The sequence below is a fragment of the Theropithecus gelada genome, chromosome 20 (assembly GCF_003255815.1).
Source record: "Theropithecus gelada isolate Dixy chromosome 20, Tgel_1.0, whole genome shotgun sequence".
Classification (NCBI taxonomy): domain Eukaryota; kingdom Metazoa; phylum Chordata; class Mammalia; order Primates; family Cercopithecidae; genus Theropithecus; species Theropithecus gelada.
The window spans coordinates 47,080,783-47,098,397 of NC_037688.1; the positions used below are offsets into that span (position 1 = coordinate 47,080,783).

The 17,615-nt window shown below is 48.5% G+C and overlaps 1 protein-coding gene and 1 non-coding gene across 3 annotated transcripts in view; one reads left to right on the forward strand and one right to left on the reverse strand.

Moving 5' to 3' along the window:
* The window catches only part of ANKRD11 (ankyrin repeat domain 11), a 226,506-nt gene that overhangs the window by 167,673 nt on the left and 41,218 nt on the right, over positions 1-17,615 (reverse strand). The window lies entirely within an intron of this gene.
* On the forward strand, positions 7,684-7,790 carry LOC112614943. Its single transcript, XR_003117236.1, has one exon. It is a non-coding gene; the product is annotated as a U6 spliceosomal RNA (small nuclear RNA).

Below are 17,615 nucleotides of genomic sequence, written 5' to 3' on the forward strand. Positions count from 1 at the left end.
CACCATCTTTAAGAACTTTAACACTCACCGCGAGGGTCCGCGGCTTCATTCTTGAAGTCAACGAGACCAAGAACCCAGCGGAAGGAACCAATTCCGGACACATTCACACACAGATGTGCTTTCATTCTGTCCTGCCGGGAGCCCAAGATCAACTGACTGTCCACTCAAGGAACAGACCAACTGACACACCCACAGTCACCAGCTCTTCACACACATGTGCTTTCGGTCTGTCCACTCAAGGAATAGGAAGCCTTTTTCACTTCAACTTCCGCATTCAGTTCAACGTGCTGGTGCTGCCCATCACCTCTGAATCACCGCACGTTTCCAGGACGGCCAGTTGTGTCCCAGAGCTGTGCTGAGCGCGCCCACCAGCCGGGCAGGTGCTGCTGAGAGCAGAGGGTTCTGAGCTGTGCGGGACACGCATGATGCTGCTGAGAACAGAGGGTTCTGCAGGGTCACACATTCTTCCAACAATCTGACTGCAGGCCCCCCAGCAAAAGGAAAGATTCCCCATTTGGGAAAGTGGACTAAAATTTTCTTCTATTAAAACATGATAATTCAGCCGGGCACAGTGGCTCATGCCTGTAATCCCAGCACTTTAGGAGGCCGAGGCGGGTGGATCACCTGAGGTCAGGAGTTCAAGACTGGCCTGGCCAACTCGGTGAAACCTATCTGTACTAACAATACAAGCATGAGCTGGGGATGATGGTTCACTCCTGTAGTCCCAGCTACTCGGGAGGCTGAGGCACGAGAATTGCTGGAACCCAGGAGGTGGAGGTTACAGTGAGCTGAGATCGTGTCACTGCACTCCAGCCTGAGCAAGAGTGAGACTCCGTAAAAAAAAAAAAAAAAAAAAAAAAAAAAGGTAATCCAAGTTTCTCCTGACAGATGACACTCATCAACAAGAAATTCAAGCAGAAAAGACCACTGTCTCTAACAGCAAGAATTATACAAGAGCCTCAAGCGACGTCTGCCTTGGGTGTTGGGACAGAGCAAACAGGACGGCTGTTCGCAGGAGCAGGACCGAAGCAGGCAGAAAGGGAAGGTGCAGGGGCATCGGCCGTCAGAGCTCTTCTTCCCAGAATAACTATTCCTCTGAGCTGCTCCTTCAGATACAAAATAAAAAGTAACTCTTAACACTGACAAGTCAATGGAGGATACTTGCAAAAACCAAAAAAGTTTTACTATATTTCTGTTTTAATAAAATTACTATAGTCACCTGAGGTAAATGTGAGGGAATTAATAACTAGACAATTGTCAGAGGTCATTTAAGGTTAAATGTTTTGTGTTTTGCTCTTAAATAAACTTACCTACTTTCTTAAGCTAATTGAATAGAATTTAATATACATTTATCAACCACATCTTTTAAAAACAGAGAACACTAGGAAACTCGAAGCAGTGTCCTTTAAACAAAAGACGGTCACAGTTGATGAATTTAGAGCACTTGTCCCCAGTCTCCTAAAAAGCGACACACGAGGAAGGAGACGTCACGGAAGAAGACGACGACACACACCCGAACGGCCTCAGCCTGTGCGACCATTTCACACCAGGGAAAGGAGTAACAGACCCGCCACTGAAAACGCAGCACACGCCTTCTGACCTGAAACAGAGAAGACAGACCCGCCACTGAAAGCGCAGCACACCCCTTCTGACCTGAAACAGAGAAGACAGGAATGTCCACTTACGAAGAGGGGCAACAGTGGGCTCTCAATCCAGGAACCAAGCGCGATGCTATGTATCCCGTGACAGAGAATTTTTTTTAAAGCCACCAAAAAATACCAAGAAGTGAAAGACTGTATTGTTTGCCTCAACATCGATTTCCTTCACTCTCATGTTCCCAAACCAGTGCGGCAAACAGGCTGGTTCCTCCCGCCTCCCACTGACTCCTCCACTCCCCCGTTTCCTCTCCTCGCTCCTCATTCACCTCTTCTCCTGTCTGCTCTTCGGTGCCTCCCACTCTCTCACCGAGCAACCCCTCACTCCCCAGCACGCCACCATCTCCCCTGAGCAAACAGTCCTCCAGAGCTCTCTCCAACCTGACACCTCTCCCAAGAGCCCACTCCCCAGATGTCCAGGGGGTTTATGAAAGCTGTGGACTCAAGACTAGAGACGCTGTCCCTCAGACCAGCTCTCTCTGGCTCTTCCTGTACGGTAGGGAGGCTGTGCTGCCCTGGCCACTCTCATTTCTCTCTGGCCTCTGCACCTCCCATGCATCCACTCCGCCGTGCCTCTCCACTGCTCCTAATGCCACTCCCAGCCCCAGCAACCCACCCTCCAGTGCGCCTCGACGCCGTGCCCAGTTCAGTCTCCTATGGGTCAGTGCGGGGGAGTGCATGATGCAAACTAGGCCCAGGGGCTGTGGAGTCGGGCAGCCATGGTTAAAATCATTCCTAGTTTCCTCATCTGTAGAAAAATTCCGGGATACAAAATACGAGATGAATATACACAAATCCATTATATTTCTAGAAACCAACACCAGGCAGAGTCCACCATGAAGGCAGGTGGCAGTGTCCCAAGGAAAGCCCACTGGCCAGCAAGGCAACACAAGCTCGGACACAGCATGGGCACTGGAGATGGGTCCACGAACCGCGTGCGCAGCCCAGGAGGCTGGGACAACTGGTGTCTACATGAAGACTAGGAACAGCCGGCTTCTTATCTCACACCACACACAAAAATCAATTTAGGATACATTAAAGGTGTAAATGCAAAGGGCAAAAGTACAAAATGTGCAGAAGGCATAGGAAGCTATCTTTATGGCCTTGGGATAGGAAATATTTTTTTCTTTTTCTTTTTTTTTTTTTGGAGACAGAGTCTCACTCTGTCACCCAGCTGGAGTGCAGTGGTGTGATCTCAGCTCACTGCAGCCTCCGCCTCCTGGGTTCAAGCAGTTCTCCTGTCTCACCCTCCCGAGTAGCTGGGACTACTGGCATGTGCTACCATGTCCAGCTAATTTGTGTGTGTGTGTATTTTTAGTAGATACAGTGTTTCACTATGTTGGCCAGGCTGGTCTTGAACCCCTGACTTCAGGTGATCCACCCACCTGGGCCTCCCAAAGTGCTGGGATTACAGGCATGAGCCACCATGTCCATCCAAGAAAATTTTCTAAAATAAGACATAATGAGTCATGATCCAGTTTGGAAGGCATTGTCCCCAAGAACCAAGCACAGTCCCTTCGAAGCTAAAGTATTCAAATCTCAAGTCATCAAATGTTACTGCATGTAGGAGGCCGAGGTGGGAAGACGGCTTGATCCCAGGAGTTCAAGGCCAATCTGGGCAACATAGTGAGATCTCATCTCTATAAAAAATTTTAAAATAAACCAGCCAGGTGCGGGGGTGCATCCCTGTGATCCCAGCTGCTAGAGAGGCTGAGATGGGAGACGGCTTGAGTCAAGGAGTTCATGATCACACCACTGCATTCCAGCCTGAACGACAGAGCAAGACCCTGAATCAAACAAACAAAAAAATTTAACCTTTCTCTTAAGAAAAACAAAACCAAACAAAAAAGAACTGTATTCTTCCATTTATATTGAAGGTAGAGATCACAACGGGAAACTCACTCCATGCGGCACACTGTTCAAACGCACGTGCATGCACAGTCCCAGTGAGCGTCTTCTTTCCTACCTGCAGCACAGGTTCAAGTACGTCCCACTGTTTTCAGTAAACAGAAAACTTCTTTGGAAAATGCTGTTTTCCAGTATAGACAACTAAATCCTAAGCACAAATATATAGGACCTCTGAATATATAAAAATTTAAAAGCAGACAACACTAAATTAATGATTTTACTTCTAAGGAGATAAAATCAAATGTTCCTTGACTTGCCATGGGGTTACCTCCCAATAAACCCAGGGTAAAGTGAAAAATCCTAAGTCGAACCATCGTTACGTCAGGGACTATCTGTATACACATTTAGTCAAAGTTCTCCATGTCAAACAGTGATCCAGGGACAAGGGTGAGAAATCCACCTAAAATGCAATGTGATGTTTAGGATGAAGCTGAAACACCACAGCGCCTCAGCAATCGAGGTTGCGAACACAACCATACAATCAGCAAAGAAAAGCTTGTTCTATTCTTCATCTACACCACTTACACACAACGCCAAAGGGGTTCTCAACACAGCTCTGCACACCTCAGAACTCTGTAGAATGTTTTCATTCCCAATTATCACCAACAGAGCCAGCTGTAAGCTCAACTCTAACACTACCCACAGTGCAGCTGACCTAGACTGACAGGCAGCCTCCAGAGAAGTAAAGGACTCCAGCTCTATTGCACACACCCATAGCAGGAGGCCTGTGTCTCTCACAGGTGTGGGGGCCGAGCCACAGCCCACTACCTTAACTCCATGAACTGTGACCTGGCTCTCATGAGGAATCTGACAAAGAATCAGAGACTCAGAGGAAATCACAGCCTTTCAGGACTGAGGTCTAAAACACAGAACCTCCAACCCAGTGCTCACCCGCAACCATCTCCCTGCCTCCTCCTACTTCTCTAGTCTTCAAGGGGACAATGGCAGTTCACATCAGGAGGCTTCCTCTTAAAGAATTCAGTGTGCTGTGATTAAAAATGAACATTTTATCCATATATTCATGTAAAATGTACATAATCCCTGGGGAGGAGGGATAAATAACAGTGGAACTAGGAAAAGCAGACCAGCAGAAAATGTCTAGGGCCAGTGTGGTGGCTCACACCTGTAATCCCTGTAATCCCAGAACTCTGGAAGGCTGAGGTGGGAGGATCACTTGAGGCCAGAAGTTCCAGACCAGCCTGAGCAACATAGTGAAACCTCATCTTTGTAACAATAAAAACAGAATAAAAATATAGCTGCGCATGGTGGTATGCACTTATAGTCCCAGCTACTCAGGAGGCTGAGGTGGGAGAACTGCTTGAGACCAGGAGGTCAACACTGCAGTGAGCTGTGAGCACCAGGCTGTGAGTACCACTGCACTCCAGCCTGGATGACATGGCAAAACCCTGTCTCAAAAGCAGGGGGAGGAGAAGGGAAGAGGGAAAGGAAGAAAGCAAAAGAAAACATCAAGCACAAACTAAGGGCCCCAAAAAATCCAGCTCACAGCAACGTGGCCAGAGCCCTGGAGAAGCCAGAGGACACCCAGGCACCACCCAGCAAGGGGCTACAGAAAGGGGGCCACCTGCCTCCAAGCCTGCCAGGACACAAAATAAATCCATGTGGCATCAACAGGCACATCTGTGGCTCTGTGGCAATGCCTGAGTGTGCACGAATCCTGGTGTGGCTGTGTGTGTCACAGTCAAAACAGAAAGAGAGTGGGCATTGTGGTTTACAAAAAATAAGCTTCCTTGCGGCCAGGCACAGTGGCTCACACTTATAATCCCAGCACTTTGGGAGGCCGACGCGGGTGGATCACGAGGTCAGGAATCAAGACCATCCTGGCTAACACAGTGAAACCCTGTCTCTACTAAATATACAAAAATTAGCCAGGCATGGTGGCGGGCGCCTGTTGTCCCGGCTACTCGGGAGGCTGAGGCAGGAGAATGGCATGAACCCGGGAGGCGGAGCTTGCAGTGAGCCGAGATCGTGCCACTGCACTCCAGCCCGGGGAACAGAGTGAGACTCCGTCTCAAAAAAAAAAAAAAAAAAAAAAAAAAGTTTCCTCGCTATGCATGTGCTAAAAGCCTCTGAAGTTAAGTTCTAAAATATTTACATGAATTTTCATTCTGAAGAGGCTACAGAACTTCTCAACACAGGCTCTCTTACACAGACTCTATTACATAGATGTTTTTAAGATCTTGCACATCCAGTGTCAGAATATATTCCATCACCCAGCAACAAATGCAGTCAGGAAAAAAACTTCAGAAAAAGAATTATTAAAAAATATGCAAACCTGGCCAGGCGCAGTGGCTCACGCCTGTAATCCCAGCACTTTGGGAGGTCGAGGCAGGCGGATCATGAGGTTAGGAGATCGAGACCATCCTAACTAAGACAGTGAAATCCTGCCTCTACTAAAAATACAAAAAATTACCCGGTCATGGTGGCGGCGCCTGTAGTCCCAGCTACTCGGGAAGCTAAGGCAGAAGAATGGCGTGAACCTGGAAGGCGGAGTTTGCAGTGAGCCGAGATCGCACCATTGCACTCCAGTCTGGGCAACAGAGCGAGACTCCGCCTAAAAAAAAAAAAAAAAATCCGCAAACCTGATTCTTAAAAAATTAAACATACCCTGCATAACTGAACCATGGCCACAAGCAGGTATCTCTCTGTGATGACAAGGTGACAGTCAACTACGGCACTCACCAAAAAGGCGACTTCCCCCATCATCCATGCAAAGACCTTTCCCAAAGTCACCAGACCTCAGTTCAAACTCAAATCTGATCTAGAAATTAAAACTCCTTGCACTAAAAAGCAAAATCAAGGTTAGCTGTGACTAAGATCCAAGAAATAAACTTTTTAAAAAGTAATGCACATGAATTCATCAGCACAAAGAAGGTCTGTGCACAGTGAGCATATGGCACACAGATGCAGTGCACTGAGGGCCAAGGCAAAGGCCGCAGGGCTCAGAAGGAGGCTCAGCAGAGGGAGGACACCCCGGCTGCCGACGCAGCGTGCACCGGTGCCAGTGCTTTGGCGAACATGCCAGGTCATGTCAACGCTTTCCTCACTAAGGATTTCATTTCCATATTCTACACTCTAACTCTACACTCTCAAAACATAATCAGAAATAATGTTTTGAATATGATGGAGGGACGCGGTAGAGCTTCCCTAGAAAATGCTTTGGAATCTGTCTCAGAAATTACCTGTTTGTAGAGATCAAGACTCTTCCTCCATTTCGGCTTGAACTGGACCCTGAGTAAAGGCAATCCCACAAACACTCCTCTATGCACAGCTTCCCCCACACGCTGTTTGCCTCTGTTTCTCTCTCAGTACCTCTAGATTTTAGGTCAAAACAAATCTATGTTTCCACCAGCTGGACGGTATCATTCAGGAATGGTTTTACGCATTGAAGACTCATTTTCAGATGAAGCTGAAACTCCAAGGAGGAGGCCTGCACCCCACAAAGGCCAGGTGCTGACGCGGTTAGTCCTTTCCTCCCCATCACCCACCAGGAATGTTGCTGGACCCCAGACACTCACAGCAAGGTTCTGCTGTTTCCCCTGCTCCCCAGTGGCAGGAAGGTGTGTGCCCCATTCTCACTCCAACCCCATCATGGCCTGGCGAGCTTCCAGTGCTCCTGCCCCTTACAGCACAAGCCAGCCACCACTTCCCACAGGCCCTGACACTATCACTGAACACCTCACCACAGCATCCAGGCTCTGCCTCTTTCATTACAGACATAAGCAAGGATTTTTCCTCTAGCCAGGAAATTTTTCAAATGAAGTATTTCATTTTTTTTCTTCTTATTTTTTTGAGATGGAATCTCGCTCTGTCATCCAGACTGGGCTGCAGTGGTGCAATCCTGGCTCAGTGCGACCTATGCCTCCCAAGCCCAAGCAATTCTTCTGCCTCAGCCCCCCGAGTAGCTTGGATTACAGGCATGTGTCACCACACCCAGCTGATTTTTATATTTTCAGTAGAGACAAGGTTTCACCCTTACCTCAAGTGATCTGCACGCCTTAGCCTCCAAAGTGCTGGGATTACAGGTGCAAGCCACCGCACCCGGCCTCGAACATGAAGCATTTCAAATCGAACTTGTTCACAGTCAAGGCAAGCACAGCATGCTCGCTTTGGCCAGCACACGCACTAAACATTCCAACAACACAGAGAAGATTAGCATAGCCCTTGTGCAATGACGACATGCAAATCTGTGAAGCATTCCGTACTTTAAAAACACACACACAAATTGGGACCTGCACTGCAAGGCATCAGACGCCTTCCAGTCAGTAAGAGACAAGAGATACAAAGGGTGCTCCCATTCCCACAGCAAGCACCACCCTGCACCCCAAGTGTCAGCACCACCCACGGGGAAGGATGCCAGACACACACCCACCAGCTGCCTGCCACGCATGGAAAATGCTTTAGACAATACCCTCCGCACCCAGAAGGCCACCAGACCTGTTAAGCCTTTTCGACCAGTTTTGGCAAGCAAGACAAACGCAATTCTTAGGAGCAAGAATACCCCTTTTTCACATGTAAAGATACACAAGCTGGATGAATCAAATAGGGGTGAAAAGTGATGACCTATGACCAAGACGCATTAAGAAACAGATCCGTGGCCGGGTGCTCACGCCTGTAATCCCAGCACTTAGGAGGCAGAGGCAGGCGGATCATGAGGTCAGGAGATAGAGACCATCCTGGCTAACACGGTGAAACCCCGTCTCTACTAAAAATACAAAAAACTAGCCTGGCGAGGTGGCGGGCGCCTGTAGTCCCAGCCACTCGGGAGGCTGAGGCAGGAGAATGGCGTGAACCTGGGAAGTGGAGTTTGTAGTGAGCCGAGGTCACGCTACTGCACTCCAGCCTGGGCGACAGAGCGAGACTCCATCTCAGAAAAAAAAGAAAGAAAAAAAAAAAAGAAACAGATCTGCACAGGAAGGTGGAGCACGGCCCGCAAGTGCAGAGCAGGCCTGCTGGGAGGGCAGAGGCTTGTCTTGGAGGACAGTGCCAACAAAGCCTGTGCCAACCACAGCTGCTGGGCTGGGCCGGTGTCAACACCGAAGGGGAGGTGTGCGGAGACAAAGCGGCCTGTCAGGCTGGACAGGGAGGCAAAGACTCTGCAGACCAAGAACACAGTTTCCGTAGTATGTTGAAACTCACCAAGGCTGGGACAAAGTTAATGAAAAGTTCAAATCTGAAATAAGTAACAACTCATTTCGGTATTTTACAAAAAAGGTAGTTAAAATTTGTCTGTTCCTGCATAAAATACTAGTAAGACTCAAAACAGGTAGAAAATGATATGCAAGTTTTAAAATTACAAGCAGAAGAAACAACACTCTGTATGCCCTTCCAGCTGGAAATGCAGCGAGCAGAAGACTGTCTCCGCGAGATCCAAGCTCCTGCCCAAAGCCCGCGGTAGCAACGCATCCTCCCTGAACTATAACTCTGAACAGGCTGCCACTCACTGCAACTCCTTGCGCATGACAGACTTGCTGGGAAGAGCAAGTGAGTGCTAAACATTTTCTTTGGGCTCCAGAAAGTGCCAATGGTCTACTTTTGTGGGGGACGGGGGGTGTTGGGGAGGGGCGGTTGTGCAGGGTAGGGTTCACCATCGGCGTTACCCTGGAGCTAGTCCAGCCCTGGACTTTGATTTCACCTGAAATCTAATCATCAAACTTTCCCCACTGTTTCTTCTCCAAAAGCAAGAAAAGAAAAGCTATCATGAGCACCTTCAGGGTCTATCAGCATGCAAGACAACTTTTAGAAATCCTACTCCAGGCGTGGTGGCCGATGCCTGTAATCCCAGCACTTTGGGAAACAGGAAGGAGGATGGCTTGGGCCCATGAGTTCAAGGCCAGGCTGGGTAACATAGCCAAATCCCGTCTCTGTTATAAATAAATAAAATGTAAAACAAAGAGGAATTCTACCAAATAAAGATCAACTATGATGCCACAACCAAGTAACCCTGCAGTGTGAGAAATGCATGAGGGGCTGAAGCTCAGGGAACCACCACCTAAAGAAAGAAGCAGAGACCTCTCAGAGGACATCACCACAGGAGCAGGCACGCTCCCACCCGGACAGTGGCACACTGCCACCCCCGCAGACCTACCACGCAGACCCATTCAGCATCTGCCCTGCACCACCCACCTGGAGGCTCACCATCCAGGTCTGCTGGCCCCTTAGGTGAGGGTGCCCAGGCACTCACCAACTGAACTCCCCATCTCTCCACAGCAGGCCCAGCTCAGAGAAGCCAAATGTTAACGGCTGATTTCTTCCCAGAAAGCTAAGCCCTTATCCATGTGGCTTGTTTACAAAAGTAAAACACGCTGTTTGGATATGGCATTAACCAATGTATTAGTAAGTGAAGGGAAGTGAGCTGTTTTCTTTAACTAATATATATAGGTCCAACCCTAGTTCAACCACTGCTCAGCCGGTTCAAACCACTGGCTGAGCAAATTCAGCCTCTCTGAGGTTCACGTAAACTAAGAGGTCATCTCCTTGGGGCATAAGATGCTGCCCCTGAAGCAACATCACACCTCTCATGGACGTCACTATCATCCTCCACCCCAACCTGCAAACATACCTGGGACCAATGCCCCAGCCCCAACGACCCACAGAGGCTGGGGATGACCTGTCCTCCTCCAAATGCTCAGGCTACTCCAAAGCTGGAAACAAAGACAGCAATCATCACAAGCACAGGGACAATGCCCTACCTGACATCTGAATTCTTACTCTGATACCTCAACATTCCCTTCAATAAAATCAGGAAATAACTATTTAAAAAAAAACAAAACAAAACAGTTTTGAGGCTGGGCACTGTGGCTCACGTCTATAGTACCAGCACTTTGGGAGGCCCCTAAGGCGGGCGGATCACCTGAGGTCAGGAATTCGAGACCAGCCTGACCCACATAGAGAAACCCCATCTCTACTAAAAATACAAAATTAGCCAGGTATGGTGGTGCATGCCTGTAATCCCAGCTACTCGAGAGGCTGAGCCAGGAAAATCACTTGAACCCAAGAGGCAGACATTGTGGTGAGTGGAGATCGTGCCACTGCACTCCGGCCTAGGCAACAAGAGCGAAACTCCGTCTTAAAAAAAAAAAAGTTAAAAAAAAAAAAAGGACAGATTTGGTTTAAAAAAAAAAAAAAAAAAGCTTAGTATATGTTCCTGCCTAACAGAATATGATGCTTTGTTTTATTCTTCAGATGGATCCACACTTAGAACCACTGTCTTTTGAAAAGAAAACCTGTTTAAAAAGGACTTCTAATTGCATTTCATGAAGGCAGTGGGTAGAAAATCCTTCATCAGTCCCTAATTGGGTGTGTTTTCAATGAATGAGCTACTGAGATGCAGAGTGTCGAGAACAAGAAAAAAAGCTTCTAATATGAAAACAGGTGAGGTTCTTCTAAAGCTTCTGTGGTATCTGCATCTAAACGGAGTTTCACACTAAGATGGCCAGGTGCAGTGGCTCACACCCATAATCCCAGCACTTTGGGAGGCCCAGACAGGCAGATCGCTTGAGCCCTGGAGTTCCAGACCAGCCTGGGCAACATGGCAAAACCCCATCTCTACAAAAAATACAACAATTATCCGGGTGAGGTGGCACGCATCTGTACTCCCAGCTAACAGGGAGGCTAAGGAGGAAAGATCATTTGAGCTCAGCAGGCAGAGCTGTGATCATGCGACTGCACTCCACGCCTGGGTGACAGAGCGAGACCTTGTCTCAAAAAAACACAAAAACAAAAATAAAAAACAACCCCACAGACTCAATTTTGGCTGCCAGGCCATCGAGGGCTGTGAGGTAAAGCCCTGAGATCCTTGTGGCAGGACCCTGGGCACACAATGACAGTGGCACTGGCCACAGCCACGACCAGCAAGCAGCTCCCTGGCCAGTGAGCACCCAGCGGCCCTTCTCACACACAGCCTCCCACTCACCTCGAGCATCCGCTTCTCTCCTCCTCCACTCTGCACCACGTACCTCAGGGGCCAGGGCCTGCTTAAAGCCTGAATGAAGCAAAGCTTGGAAAGGACCCAACACAACCTGCCACCCTCCCCACCCAACAAAGACACTACATGAGAGCCACCGAGCACGTGCCTGCGTGACCCCCACACAAAGGGCATACCCATCGTTCCAACCACAAAGCTCCACGTCCAACACCAGTGGCCTCCTCATCTCCAGTGCATATTTGCAATCCGTGACTGCCAAAAGTTTAATCACTATTGCTGCCCTGTCTCCTACTACCCACTTCCTTGCCCTCATTAAACTCCTAAAGACAGTGGTCCCTAGATGCCTCCCTGTCTTCCCTATCCAGCGCCTTATCACAAACACCCCAACACCCTTGTCTCTGCATCAGATATTGCTGAACCTCAACAAGGGGGCCTGAGGTGCCAAAGAAACATCACATAGCATGATCTAGACTGTGGTAACCACAAAGCTGACACCCAAGTCAGAGGGTCCTCATGATCCCCATCCATGCAGCCACATCCCGGCTGTGGTCCACAATCCTACGAGTAAGAGAGTCCTCGTGATCTCCGTCCGTGCACCCACATCCCTGCTGTGGTCCACAATCCTACGACAATGCTCCACACTTGGCCTCGTGCTTTAAGTGTCCACACTCTACCTGTTCTCACTCCTCCTAAACAGCCACCTTTGGCCCTAAGAACACTGCATCCAGGCATGCAGGCCCTCAGCTTCCACAACTGCCACCTCCATACCTGCACCTTTTCTCTGGAGGAACCAGGATTCTTCCTGCCCGTGGCCAATCCTTCCAAAAATCCCATCCTTTCCTGTCTACTATGAGAGCCTTGCCACTCATCTCTACTAAGCTTTACTTTCTACAACATTTGCTACAAAATAACTTTTGGATTTTTTAAACACAGAATATCCTAATACAGGCTGGATGCTGTGACTCATGCCTCTAATTCCAACACTTAGGGAGACCCAGGCAGGCGGATCACCTGAGGTCAGGAGTTCAAGACCAGCCTAGACAACATGGCGAAACCCCGTCTCTACTAAAAATACAAAAATTAGCCAGGCATGGTGGCAAGCAACTGTAGTCTCAGCTACTGGGGAGGCTGAGGCAGGAGAATTGCTTGAACCTGGGAGTTGGAGGTTGCAGTGAGCCGAGATCATGCCATTGCATTCCAACCTAGACGACAGAGCAAGACTCCATCTCAAAAAAAAAAAAAAAAAAAATTCCTAATACATACCAACTAACACATACTACAAAAATTCCTCTGGAATTCACCTTCAGTTCCTTTCTATACTCCTCAGGGCCCCACAGATCTTTGTGCACCCCACCCTCCTTCCAACGTGTCCCAGCCACACTGCCTCCATCCTGGCCACACCAACCAGCATTTGATTTTTTCCAGAACCAACCACTCTTCTGTGCATCTGGTCAACTCCTACCTCATCCTGCAGAACCAGTCAAGAGCCCTTTCCTCGGAAGGCAGGAGGAAGGCCACCGGGCTAAGGTGTCACATGTTCCTAGGGCCGCCACTATGCACTTACATGGCATTTCCCCCCAATGTATCAAGTCATCTATCCGATGATTCCATCCGTTTTGCTGCTTTAAAAAAAAAAAAAAGGGCCGGGCGCGGTGGCTCAAGCCTGTAATCCCAGCACTTTGGGAGGCCGAGACGGGCGGATCACAAGGTCAGGAGATTGAGACCATCCTGGCTAACATGGTGAAACCCCGTCTCTACTAAAAATACAAAAAACTAGCCGGGCGAGGTGGCGGACGCCTGTAGTCCCAGCTACTTGGGAGGCTGAGGCAGGAGAATGGCGTAAACCCGGGAGGCGGAGCGTGCAGTGAGCTGAGATCCGGCCACTGCACTCCAGCCTGGGCGACAGAGTAAGACTCCGTCTCAAAAAAAAAAAAAAAAAAAAAAAGGTGCCTGTGGTCCCAGCTACTTGGGAGGCTGAGGCAGGAGAATGACTTGAACCCAGGAGACGGAGCTTGCAGTGAGCCGAAATGGCACCACTGCACTCCAGCCTGGGCAACAGAGCGAGACTCCGTCTCAAAAAAAAAAAAAACTACCAAACGCTGCCTTGCCCTCCAGACGGCTGCCTCCTGCGTAAGCCTCTGCTTTGCTTGTCTGAGGGCAGGTGTGGAGTGCGTGGAGCAGGACAGGCACTCCTCAGCTCGCAGGTGAGCAGAGCCACATCTGTTCATCACCCCTCCTTGGTCCATGGAGTGCTTAGTTACTGCTCTGTAAGAAATGATGAACTGGAGTCATCTGACCAGTGGTGACCTCGCACCTCACTGACATACTGACATGAGCCAGCCTTCTGCTCTGCGGCTACTGCTTGCTTTCTGCACACAAAAGAACTTTCCATTTCTAAGGCTGAATCTAAAGACATTCTAACATCAACTACACTTAACATTTTTAGTATCATATATAGTAACAACATATATAACTCAAGTGAGTTGATGACAGTCTGAACAGCAATGACTAGGTCCACCCACTTGCAAGAAATTACAACGACATTACAAATACCATCTATCTTGAGCTCAGTAGTTCGAGACCAGCCGAGGCAACGTGGCCAGACTGCATCGTTACAAAAAATTTAAAAATTAGCCAGGTGTGGTGGTGCCTACCTGAAGCCCCAGCTACTCAGAAGGCTGAGGCACAAGGATCGCTTGAGCCCAGGAGCTGGAGACTGCAGTGAGCAGTGACTGTACCATTGCACTCCGGCCTGGGCAACAGAGTGAGATTCTGTCTCAAAAAAAAAAAAAGTTGCCTGTCCACAGACATCCTCACTTCAGAACTGTAAAAAAAACTGTGCACCTTGGAATCAATGAAAAAGATCATAATAACTGTTTTATAGAAATGGTTTTCTCATATCAGGCAAAGAGTTCCTCAAGTTCCTCAAGGCTTGAGTACCTCATTTGTTTTTCTACCACAGTATCCTAGGCTAGGGCCTTGGCATGCAGTAACCGTTCAACAGATATTTGTTACAAAAATAAAACAAACCATACTCTCAAGGGGTAAACAGTGCCTTCAAGCTGATTCAGGCCAGAAGCTCTCACACATTTCTGAGTATAATCCATCATTAAAAACAAAACCTGGGCCAGACACGGTGGCTCATGCCTGTAATCCCACAACTTTGGGAGGCCAAGGTGGGCGGATCACGAGGTCAGGAGATCAAGACCATCCTGGCTAACAAGGTTAAACCCCATCTCTACTAAAAAAAAAAATACAAAAAATTAGCCGGGCGTGGTGGTGGGTGCCTGTAGTCCCAGCTACTCAGGAGGCTGAGGCAGGAGAATGGCATGAACTGGGAGGCGGACCTTGCAGTGAGCCGAGATCGCACCACTGCACCTCCAGCCTGAGCGGCAGAGCGAGACTCCGTCTCAAAAAAAAAAAACCCATGCCTTGGCCAAGGCCATGCCACACCCAAGCAAAATGAAACTTTACACAAATAATATTACCTTATACTACATGGACACACTGGTTTTTCTTTTCTTACAGACAGGGTCTTGCTCTGTCATCCAGGCTGGAGTGTAGTGGCATGATCATAGCTCACTGCAGCCTCAAATTCCTGGGCTCAGTGATCCTCCTGCCTCAGCCTCCCGAGTAACTGGGACTACAGGCCCGCACCACCATGGTCAGCTAGTTTTTCTAAATTTTTCGGAGAGACGGGCATTTCACTATGTTGCGCGGGCTGGCCTAGATAGAACTCCTGGGCTCAAGCCTCCTGCCTCGGCCTCTCAAAGTGCTGGAATTACATGCATGAGCTACCTCACCCTGCCTGATGTTCTCTATTCTATTCCCTTAGGTTTCAAAAAAAAAAAAAAACCTGGCAAGATCCATTCTGCTGTTGTCCCTCTGCCCCACCCAGAAGTTCCTCCAGCCAATGTTTGCTAGACTCACTCGTTTAAGTACCATATTCCCCAGTTTTTGCCATCATCATGTGTTCATTACATGTACCAGCATTTATCTAATATTTTCCTAAAATACAGTAACTTTCTTTCTTTCTTTCTTTCTTTTTTTTTAACGGAGACAAAGTCTTGCTCTGTCACCCAGGCTGGAGTGCACTGGCACAATCTCAGCTCACTGCAACCACCACCTCCCAGGTTCAAGCAGTTCTCCTGTCTCAGCCTCCCAAGCAGCTGGGACTACAGGCGCCCGCCACCACGCCTGGCTCATGTTTGTATTTTTAGTAGAGATGGGGTTTCACCATATTGGTCAGGCTGGTCTCCAACTCCTGACCTCAGATGATCCCGCCCACCTTGACCTCCCAAAGTGCTGGGATTACAGGCGTGAGCCACGGCGCCTGGCTAAGGAGCTCTCTTCTAGCCTGCACTTGCCTTGCTCTAGTCCTTCCCAAGCTCTTCTAACAGGGACCTGTCCAATCCATCTCCACAGGAACGCAGCCGGTTCCTCCCTAAGGCCCCAACACGGGGCAGGGTGCCGAGGAAGTCCTTGGAGAGTTGGGCCATCTATTCTCTGACTGAGCCTGGGGCTCACTGAAGCAGGGATGACTTTGTCACATGCACCCTTGCTGACAGTAGGTACCTTGCCGACAGTGGGTACCTTGCAGACAGTGGGTACCCTGCCGACAGTGGGTAACTTGCCGACAGTGGGTACCTTGCCGACAGTGGATACCCTGCCGACAGTGGGTACCTTGCCGACAGTGGGTACCCTGCCGACAGTGGGTACCTTGCTGACAGTGGGTACCTTGCCGACAGTGGATACCCTGCCGACAGTGGATACCCTGCCGACAGTGGGTACCCTGCCGACAGTGGGCACAGGAATTCAATAAGCCAGACAGGTGATGATTTTAGTTAGGGAGAATATATGTGCAAATTATTCCCATATCATATACAAAGAAAAAGTCTCAACTGTAAAACGAGCAAAAACAGTCCAATGATGAAACCTTTTCTTGAAAATCTGAATTGAAAGGACAAGTTATATTACTGCTCAAGAAAAACTTCTCCCTGATCTGTTAGAATTCACACCATGAGTTCCAAATCACACCAAAGTACTCAAAGCCTTGGCCAAAGCAAACCTACTACAGCATCTCAACACAAATCTCCATTTTCTTTTTTCTTAAATTAGCCTTACTACTGTATTATTAAAACTCTCAAACCAAAAGTTGAAACTAAAAACTGAAGAATTTTATAAATGACATAAGCACAATAATACCTTCCAAATAATCTTCAAATATACCGAATTAAAAGTAGGCATTTAATTGCACAAATTTAATGAATTTAACATTTAAAAGTAAAGTTAAATGTCCTACTTCTGAGTCCTTACAGTACCCTAAAATCATTCTCAAAGTCCAAGACGAGACTGTGCTGGACTCGCAGTCCTAGAAAAAACGTTCACCAGCACCGCCCCACCCACCAGAGCACACGTGAGTCCCAGCGTGCGGCAGGGCCGGAGCGCTCTTTCCATCCCCACCCACCTCTGGCTCACTCTGAGTACAAGCAAAACTCCACACCCCAGACCTAACACGCCATCTGTCCATGTTTGACTTGCCCATCTCACCATCTTATTTAGTTCTTGGTAGCAGCTATCAACCGTCACAAAGCAGCTTCTTTTATTCTTTGCTACTTCAAATCACAAATGAAAAAGAAAATGCAAGAATAGAAACACAGAGACGGGCCAGGTGTGGTGGCTCACACCTGTAATCCCAGCATGTTGGGAGGCTGATGCTGGAGGACTGCTTGAGCCCAGGAATTTAAGACCTGCCAAACCAACACGGTGAAACCCAGTCTCTACAAAAACAAAAAAATTTGCAGGCATGAGGAACGGTGGTGCACGCCTGTAGTCCCAGCTACTTGGAGGCTGAGGTGGGAGGATCACTCGAGCTGGGGAGGTCGAGGCTACAGTGAGCCGTGATCCCACCACTGCATTCCATCCTGAGTGACAGAATGAGACCCTGTCTCAGAAAAAAAGAAACACAGACATGGAGAGAGAAGGCAGCTATAATGGGGCAAATTTAAACAAGGATCTTTGAAAATGTATGTGTGTTTTTTTTTTAATTATACCCACACACACACCTTCCACATTCTTCTAGACTTAGAAAGGGAGTGTGCAGGCCA